Source organism: Orycteropus afer, unplaced genomic scaffold, assembly GCF_000298275.1.
Source record: "Orycteropus afer afer isolate SDZICR_OR568_19922 unplaced genomic scaffold, OryAfe1.0 scaffold00012, whole genome shotgun sequence".
In the NCBI taxonomy this organism is placed as follows: domain Eukaryota; kingdom Metazoa; phylum Chordata; class Mammalia; order Tubulidentata; family Orycteropodidae; genus Orycteropus; species Orycteropus afer.
In genome coordinates, this window is record NW_006921599.1 from 2,555,747 (window position 1) to 2,566,337 (window position 10,591).

Sequence of the window (10,591 nt, forward strand, 5' to 3'; positions counted from 1 at the left end):
TGTAGTGCCTAAGGCATTTGACTGCTAACCAGAAGGCTGGTGGTTCAAACCCACCAGCCACTCCTTGGAAGGAAGGTTGGGCAATCTATTTTCGCAGTGATACCACCTCAGAAATCCAAGGAGGGTTCTCTATGAGTTGGATGCCACTCGACAGCAGTGAGTTTGGTTTTGTTTTTGGTGCATAGGGACCAGTGTTGTGCTGATCCTTCTAAAAGAAATTAATCAAGCACATGCCCTATCCACCAGATGCTAGGTATCTTCTTGGCATTTGTGTGCCCTTTAGGAGCTCTGGTGGCATAGTGCCTAAGGCATTTGTCTGCTAACCAGAAGGCTGACTGTTCAAACCTAACAGCCACTCCATGGAAGGAAGACTGGGCAATCTACTTCTGTAGAGATACTACCTCAGAAACCCAAGGAGCGGTCACTATGAGTCAGAATCGACTGTATGGTAGTGAGTTTGGTTTGGTTTTTATCTGCCTTGAGCGATGTTCCTAGGGACCATCAATCATGTCCTAATTGATATCTCAGATTTCCCTCAGCTCTTGTCAATGCAGACTACTGAGTCTCTTCCACATCTTTCCTCCAGTTACTTGGCCTCTCAGTCTACTCCCAGCCTCCACTAGGAATCCACCCTCTCCACCCCACGTCTAAGCAAACTCATTGGCTATTAACTGAAACTCCATGCAACCTGAGAACAAAGAGTGAGCCAAGGAAGCTACACTTCAACATCTCTCTCTGCTTAGTTAGGCTTTGCAGCTGAATTATCTATGACATGACTGGTGTTATGAAAAGTAGACACCATAGGGTCAAACTTTTAAATTAGTCTCTGCCATTTTATTGCTGATTTGCATAGAGGAAGGAAAAATGGGAGAAGCACATATATGACAGGAATTCCATACCTCATTCTTCTTAGAATCTTGTAGTTACAAATATTCTTTTATTCAGCCTTATGCAGAACTGGCTTAGTAATATGAGTAGGCTTTTATTATAATTGTCTTTGTCAGATGGCTATCTGTTTTCCCAAGAGCTTCCTTCTCCTTTTCTGTGGTTAAGAGTTTCTTGTGGCACAAGAAAGCTGCATGTGTTGTGGGAGTTTCTTTGAGACATAAAGCGATGCAAGGCGCTATCTTATAACAGGAAGGATTTGGCCGGGGATATCATGTGACAGGGATTCCCTGCATGATGAAAATGGTTAATGAGCTCAGCTGCTAACCTAAAGGTTAGAGGTTCAAGTCCATCCAGAGCCATCTCAGGTGAAAGGCCTGGTGATATACTTCTGAAAATTCAGTCATTGGAAACATTGGGGAACACAGTTCTACTCGGACACACAGGGGTCACCATGAGTTGAAATCAACAACAACAAAAAAAATCTTGTCACATGGGTGGGCTGCAGAGACTTCTGGCAGGGGAGGAAGACTGGTAAGGCTAGCCTGTTGCATATCTTACCAGACCTCCAAATGGGGTCAGAGTCAAGAGTGTCTTTGGCTCCTATCTAATGAAACTCCTGTCCTCCAGGACACAGGCCAGAGGGGAAAATTGGACACAGGGCTGTCATGCCTATGTGACTTGCTCATCTTTCTTTTTCTCTCTTCTCTTTCCCTTCATTCTGGAGCCAGGAAAGCAGACTTCCATCTGCATGGTGTTTTCCTCCTTTCTGATTCCAAAGTTACAGCTATCCTTGTCACAAATTGAGGGTAGTCCATCACAGGTGGACTGGTGGAAAGCTTTAAGACCCTAGTCACTACTCACCAAACTAGGTTGTAGAACTTAGCTTTTATTATACATAATGAGATTGTTGTGTTGTTGCTATGTGCCATCCAGTTGGACCCGACTCATAGCGACCCTTCCTTGGGTTTCTGAGGCAGTATCACTACGGAAGTAGATTGCCCAACCTTCTTTCCAAGGAGTGGCTGGTGGGTTTGAACCACCAGCCTTCTGGTTAACAGTCAAGTGCTTTAGGCACTATGCTACCAGAGCTCCCACATAATGGGAAATGAAGGAAATTTGGAAGATCTGTCTCACATAAAACCTGGCTTTCGAGTATATTGTTTTGCTGCAAAATCTTATTTTGCCTATCAGAAGCTAGAAAACATCTAATTCCTCCCCCCACCCCCGCCAATAACAAACGCAAATCTTCTTCCAGGAAAATGAGTACTTTTGTTTTATGAGAGGAAAATCACCTACTTAGAAAGACAAAAAAAAAAAAAAAAAAAACTTTGTAATTTTGTAAACTTCATTTTTACATGAATCCCTGGGTACCACAAACAGTTAAGTGCTTGATTACTAACTGAAAGTTTGTTGATTCGAACCCACCCAGAATTGCCTCTGAAGAAAGGCCTGGCCTGGCCTTGGAAGAAAGGTCACAGCACTGAAAACCCTATAGAGCAGTTCTACTCTGTACACATTGGGTCACTGTGAGTTAGAATCAATTCAATGGCAACTGATTTGGTTTTGCCTGTAAAATGGGCATTAGGTGAAATGATTATTAGATCAACTTGTTTGTTCAGCAAATGATTTTATTTATATATTTATTGTGCTTTGGGTGCAAATTTGCATAGTAAATTTATTTTACACTCAATAGTTCATGCACATCTGATTTCATGGCCCTGATTACCAACCAAAAAACGCAAACTCACTGCTGTCGAGTTAATACGATTCATAGTGACCCCCTCATTCGGTTTCCAGAGGTGATATCTCTGCAGAAGTAGATTGCCCAGTCTTCCTTCTACAGAGTGGCTGGTGGGTTTGAACCACCAGCCTTCTGGTCTGCAGTCAAATGCCTTAGGCACTATGCCACCTGAGCTATGTACCCAAGCATGAAAAACTCTCTTCCCCCCTCCTCCCTGTGACCACCCCCTCCCTGTGTCTTTCTTATCTATGCATTCCTGTCTGTCCAGCTTTCCCTCCATGTGAGTGCTATCCCTCTAGTGTCCCATGGCTGATTGATACAAGGAATGTATCTCCTTGAGTAGGTAGGTGCATCAACCTGGAATAGATGTTCTGTGTGTAGGTCTTTCTACTGTTGGGTGAGAGCCAGTCCACAGAAGTATGTTCATCTGTAGGCCTGAAAGGTAACCTGGGGCCATAGTCTTGGGGGTTCCACCAGTCTCTTTCCGACCAGTAATTCTGGTCATTTTTGTGTTTTCGAATTTTGTTCCACATTTTTCCTCCCACTCTATCCAGGATCTCCAGATTTGATCCCTTTTTGAGCATTTGGTGTTCGTAACCAGGCACTATCTAGTTCTTCTGGTCTCAAAGTCATGGAGGCTAAGGTGCTTGTGGTCCATCTTATCTGTGGACTAAATATTTCCAAATACTTTTGATTTTCTTCACTCTTCTTTGCTCCAAACAAGAGAAGACCAATAGTTGCATCATAGATGTCTGCTCAAAAGCTTTTAAGACCCCAGTCACTACTCACCAAAGTAGATTGTAGAACAAAATTTTTATGAACTATGTGTGCCAATTAAGCATGATGTCCTCCAAGACTATTGTCCTGAGCCCCAAGGCCTGGTGATTCCCTCTCAGAATGTGTTTGGTTGTTTCTGCGAAGTTACTCCAACCCTATCGTCTGTTGCTTCTGTAATGTATGTAGCTAATTTTGTGGCACAAGTGCATATGTAAGATTATCTTCAGCCAGATCTATCCTTGGTCTAGGATGTATTACTGTTCACCTACCCCCACTGCTCTTCTCACCTGTCTGTGCATTAATTGGTAGCCTGGTATTTGGTGTCAGTGATATTGCAGTGTTATGCCTGTGTTTAGTGTTTGCCTCTGTTGACTATATCTTTTGTGTACATCTCAGTGTCTTTCCTTTCCCAAATGTCACCATGCTGTCACAGACTCTTTCCATACTGTTTCTCCTCTCACCCAAATCAACATGTGACCCCCAAATACTCCAAGATTTTCTCTTCCCTTCCTTCCCATCCCCAGTAACCAACAAAGTGAGTTTCCTTCCCTGAATAAACTTTCCTTGACTTTTTACAATAGTGGGGTTGTATAATATTTGTCCTTCTGTGATTGACTTATTTCACTCAGCATAATGTCCTCTAAATTCATCCATGTTGCGAGACGATTCCTGTATTTTTCATTGTTCTTTAATGTTGCATAGTATTCCATTGTGTGAATGTACCATGGCTTGCATATCCAATCATCTGTTGATGGGCATTTAGGTTGTTTCTATCTCTTTGCTAGAGTGAATTGTGCTGCAATGAACATGGGTGTGTATATGTATAGGTTCCATCTGTCAGCTCTTTAGGATATTTTCCTATTAATGGAATTGCTGGATCAAAAGGTATTACCATTTTCAGTTTTTTAAAGAAACACCATACATTTTCCACAATAGGTGTACCATTTTGCGGTCCCACTACGAATGTATGAGAGTCCCTATCTCTCCGCAGCCTCACCAGCATTTGTTATTTTCTGTCTTGTTGAACTTTGCTATTATTGCTGGGGTGAGATGGTATCTCATTGTTGTTTTGATTTGTATCTCTCTAATGGCTAATGAAGGAGCTCTGGTAGCATAGTGCCTAAGGCACTTAACTGCTAACCAGAAGGCTGGCAGTTCAAACCCACCAGCCACTCCTCGGAAGGAAGGTTGGGTAATCTGCTTCTGTAGTGATACTGCCTTGGAAACCCAAGGAGGGGTCGCTGTGAGTTGGATACCACTCAACAGCAGTGGGTGTTTTTTAATGGCTAATGATTGTGAGGATTTCCTCCTGTGTTTGATGGCAGCCTATGTATCTTCTTTAGTGAAGTGTCTGTTAATGTCCCTTGCCCATCTCTGAATTGGATTGTTTGTCTTTTTGGTGTTGAGGTGTTGACGTTTTCTATAAATGGTGGTGGTAAGTCCCTTGTCAGATATATCATAGTTAAATATTTTTTCCCAATCTGTAGGTTCTCTTTTTACCCTTTTGGAGAAGTCTTTGATGCACGTAAGAATTTAATTTTTGAAAGGTCCCAGTCATCTAGTTTCTCTTCTGCTCTTGTGCATTTTGGGTTATGCTTGATAGTCTATTTTTGCCATAAATTAGGGCCCCTAGATTTGCCCCTATTTTATCTTTGATGAGCTTTATAGTTTTGGGTTTTATGTTTAAGTCTTTGATCCAAATGAACTCAGTTCATTTTTGTGTATGGGGTGAGCAAATGGTTTTTAGGGGGATTACCAAAGCCAAATCAAACCCACAAGATGATTCTGACTCTTAGTGACCCTATAAGACAGAGTAGAACTACCCCGTAGGGTTTCCAAGTCTATAAATCTTTAGGAAAAGAGACTGCCACATCTTTCTTCTGTCATGCAGCTGATGGGTTTGAACTGGCAACTTTTTAGTGCTAGCGTGGTGGTGGTGGTGGTGGTTGTGTGCTGTCAAGTCGGACCCAACTCATAGCGACCCCTCCTTGGGTTTCCGAGGCAGTATCACTACGGAAGTAGATTGCCCCGTCTTCCTTCCGAGGAGTGCCTGGTGGGTTTGAACCGCCAGCCTTCTGGTTAGCAGTCAAGTGCCTTAGCCACTACTACCACTTTAATCCCTGTGTCACAAGAGCCTTCTAACTATTCCCCTGCCTTAATCTGGCTACCCTTCAATCCAAACTACAATCCAAACTGTAAATGGTATTGTGTCCAGGGACATCTTTCTAAAATAGCAATTCATCAAGCCTTTCCTCATGCTCTAGTGGTGCAGAGTGTAAGGCATTTGACTGCTAACCAGAAGGTTGGTGGTTCAAACCCACCAGCTTCTCCATGGGAGGAAGATGAGGCAATCTACTTCTGTAAAAATTTACTGCACTGGAAACACAATGGGAGTTGCTATGAGTTAGAATCAACTCAAAGGCAGTGGGATTGGTTTGTTTTGTTTTTTTCTCATGTAAAGGAGTTCTGGTGGTGCAGTGGTTAAGGCATTTGGCTACTAACCAAAAGGTTGGTAGTTCAAACCCACCAGCTATTCTGTGGAAGAAAGATGGGGAAGTCTGGTTCCTTAAAAGATTTACAGACTTGGAAGCCCAATGGGAGTCACTATGAGTCAATCAATTCAATGGCATAAAATTTGGTTTTTGCTTTTCCTCATGTAAAGTTATTCGATAGCTTCCAATATATGAGCATTTCTCCCTTTGCATTTGAATTAGAATCACCTGGGGAACTTTTTAAAATGCAGTTATGTTGTTGTAGTTATTATGTGCCATCAAGTCGGCCCCAACTCATAGTGACCTATCCTTGGCTTTCCAAGGCAGCATCACTATGGAAGTAGATTGCCCAACCTTCCTTCCAAGGAGTGGCTGGTGGGTTTGAACCACCAGCTTTCTAGGTAACAGTCAAGTGCCTTAGGCACTCCACTACCAGAGCTCCTGTTAAAATGCAGATTCCATGGTTTTACTATTGAAGATTCTGATTCTGTCTGTAGTGAGTGCTGTGGCTACCCACCCATCCTGTTCAGTCAGTTTTCCAGAGAAATAGACCCAATAAGACATATGTATAGAAAAAGAGACAGAAATTTATTGCTCATGAAATTGAACAAATTGGTAAATCCAAAATCTGTAGGGCAGGCCAGCAGTCTGGAAACTCAGGAAAGAGTTGATATTACAGTCTTGAAGCCGCGATCTCAAAAATTTTATTTCCTATTCACCCTTTCTCAAGGAGCCTTGGTGGTGCAGTGGCTAAGTGCTCAGCTGCTAACTGATGGGTTCGATCCCACCAGCTGCTCCATGTGAGAAAGATGTGGTAGTCTGCTTCCATAAAGATTATAGCTTTGGAAACCCTATAAGGCAGCTCTACTTCATCCTATAGGATTGCTATGAGTCAGAATAGTCTCAACAGCAACAAGTTTACTCACCTTTTCTTAGGATTTAGTATGTTGTTGTTATGTGCTGTTGAGTTGGACCCGACTCATAGCAACCCCTCCTTGGGTTTCTGAGGTGGTATCACTATGGAAGCAGATTGCCCAACTTTCCATCTGAGGAGTAGCTGATGGGTTTGAACCGCCAGCCTTCTGGTTAGCAGTCAAGTGCCTAAGGCACTACGCTACCAGAGCTCCCAGGATTTACTATAGGCTATCCCAAAAGAAAAGACTAAGTCAATAAAGAACTAACAGAAGTTCCAACATAAGAGAAGTGAAAGGACTTGTCAGGGTGATGATGAAGCAAAATCTCAGGATAACAACTGTGCAGCAAGCTTATAGAATAACTGGTCCATACTAGCGCAAGATGCTTGAGGTCTCTAGAAAGAATGCCTCCAAGAAAAAATTAAATGGTTAGACTCGTTGAGTGCCATTGAGTCGATTTTGACTCATAGTGATCCCATGTGACGGGGTTGAACTGCACCATAGGATTTTATTGGCTGTAATCGTTATGACAGCAGATCACCAAGACTTTTTCTTTTAGAGTTCCTGGGAGGGTTTGAACTGCCAACCTTTCAGTTAGCAGCTGAGCAGTTAATTGTTGTGCCATTAGAGTTTTGTGGTTTTGGTTTTTTTTTTTCCCTAAAGTAGTTGTGTCTAATTGTTTTCTCTTATCCTTGAATGAAATCTCAAATTCCAAGCTTTCCTGGCCGCTCCATATTTATCAAATCTCATTGTATAGGCATTAAGAAGTTCCGTCTACTTACACTTCATTCTTTTATTTTTTTTTTTAATTTTTGCTTTTATTGGGACATGGGCTGGGAAACACCACCATGTGTATACCCACCCCCACCCCAACAATGTCCATTCTAGTCTTCCTGGGGTAGTTTTTTTTTTTTTTTTTTTTAGGATTTGGGTGAAGATTTACAGAGTAAATTCACTTTTCATACAGCAGTTCACATATACTTTGTCTCATGCCATTGACCAAAATTTACAATGCAGCAGCTCCCCTCCCACTTCCTCCCCATAGTTACCTCCTCCCAGTGTCCATCCCTTCATACTCTTCTGCACCCTGAGCTATCTCCCTGTGCATAAGCAGCCCTTCCTTCTCCCATGATTGTTCTCTCCAGGGCGTTTTACACTTCATTCTTAAAGAGTTAATTTCTTATCCAATTTAAAACTTCTCCTTGCCTCACTGCAGACTTGTCTAAGGCTTGGAAGGTGTCTTAGTTATCTAGTACTGCTATAACAAAAATACCACAAGTGGATGGCTTTAACAAACAGAAATCTATGCTGTCATAGTTTAGAAGGCTAGAAGGCTGAATCCAGGGTGCCAGCCTCAGTGGAAGCCTCATTTTTTCTGTCACCTCTAGGGGATGATCTTTGTCTCCTTCAGCATCTGTGGATGGTGTTCTTGGATCTCCATATATCTTGGCACGACAGGTTACAACTCAGGATCACAAATGATTCAGGATACAGTTCTTCGATCAGGGCAACTTCTCAGCCATGCTCATAGACAGGTCTCTCTTTCTGTCTCTCATCCCTCAGTCCCTTGGCCCAGCCAGGCCTGGCCTCTGCCCTGTTTGGACAAGCGTTATAAAGCTCTTTAACTCCATCAATAAGTTCCCAGATGCACCCCACTCTGCCAGCAAGCCTCCTCCTCAAGGCACTCAGCCCTCTCACTCCATGAGTTGACGTACCATCTCCTGCTAGTCTCCTGGTTCTACTGCTGCCAGTTTTGCACCACAATTTCTTGCCATCTTGAGGCATCTTTGGTGTTAATAGCTTTATGTCTATGGGTCTAGGAGGTTCTCAGAGCAGGGACCCCAGGCCAAAGGATGCACTCCACTCCCAGCTCTTCTTTTTTGGTAGTAGTGAGGTGCCCTGATCTCTGCTGGCTTGTTTAATCTCTTTTATATCTCAAAAGAGATTGACTCAGTATACAACCTAATCCTGTAGATTATACAATCTATCCTGCCTTATTAACATTGTAGAGGTTAGGATTTATGATGTATAGCATAATTATACCAGACTACAAGATGGAAGATAATTACACAATACTCATGGCCTAGCCAAGTTGACATATATTTTTGGTGGACACAATTCAGTCTATAACTAAAGACTTCTAGAGGGGAAAGGGAGCAGGGTCAGTCCTTTTAATTACTCTTGGATTGTTCCTTCAATTTCTACAAGGCCTGTGGCTCATGTAGGTGGAGAACAAGGAGAACAAAGAGGACAGAAAAGATCTGGAACTAAAAGAACTGCTTTCTGCTGTCTGGACTGGTGCAGCTCTTATATGGCATCTGGACTTTCAGAATGGCATGTGTACATACATTGGGTCCTTTCCCTATGAAGCACTTTTATGAATTATTTGGAGATCCACTGCTGGGGATCACCTTCTACCCCATTCTTGGCATCTTCTCTAGGACCATTGACCTTCCAACCTTTTCCATTTTCACAGCTACCCTGAGGGAAAGATGGTGCAATGGAGACAAGCTGACATAATCTACTCTCTTGGATCTCAGCCTCCTTAGATGTTTCCCAACTTAATCCTAGTGTTCTCACACCTTCAGAGAGTAGAGCCAAAAATCCTCCCATTCATAATCCTTCCACACCTGCCCTGACCTCTCTACTAGGGCTAAAAGACCCCAAACTCACATATATTCTCTAGAGACCCTTTTATTAAGCTTTAGACAGGACAAAAACAAAATACAGACAATCATCCAGGATAAGGGAAACCATTAGCATGTACATAGTACAGAAAGCCAAATGAAGTCTACTGACTCACAGTCATGGAGCTAATTATATAGATACAAAACAAAAGAAATTATCACAAAATCATGATGGGTGGCAGGTCAGTTCATCACTGTATCAAACAGGACTATAAAAGCAGGTAAAGAACCATGGTTGAGATATGTACACAACTTAATATTAAAAAGGGTTACAGTGAGTTCTGGTAAGATGGCAGAATAGGCAGACAAACTACACAGACACTCTTCAAGAAAGAAAAGGGGAACCAGTTAACACAGATACAGAAGATAATCCTGGAACCCTGAGTTTTGAAAGGAGGAATACAGAAGTAGATTAACTCCAACTAGTAGAGGAAGCTGCATGAAAACACCAAAAAAGGAGACATATGTAGCTGCAGTCTGTCAGCGATCCTGATAGCATGGATAGCTTGGTTATTACTAAGTGGTGTTAGGACTAAGTATTAACCTAAAAATTGGCCCTTCTAGCCAGGGGCTGCATGGAGGACCACACTGGTGGCTGGTGAATAATAGGAGAAGCAGTGAAAAGGGATATGGTCTGAGCCATGGACTTTGGACTGTCTGGAGGGCACAGCCATTTTGAATGTTTACAAGCAGTTCAACCATTTGGGATATTTAAAGTGAAAGCATTCTCTCAGATTCCAAGGACTTAATAGGCTCCACTTGCCAGAGACCACAAAGATATTCCAGACATGAATGACTGGAAAGATGTGCTATTCCCCTTGTTACTCTTATACCCCATACCCTCTTGGTGAATGGAGGTGTGGCCATCCCCCACTTCCTCCCACCTTCTGGGCTGGCAGGAATTCCATCCCAGTCTGTGTGCTCAGATGGAACCTGGGTGCCCTGCCCAGCCCAGCCCAGATTTTTTTTTCCTGTTTTTAGTTTTTTTTTTTTTTTTAAATTAGGATTTGGGTGAAGATTTACAGAGTAAATTCACTTTTCATACAGCAGTTCACATATACTTTGTCTCATGCCATTGACCAAAATTTACAA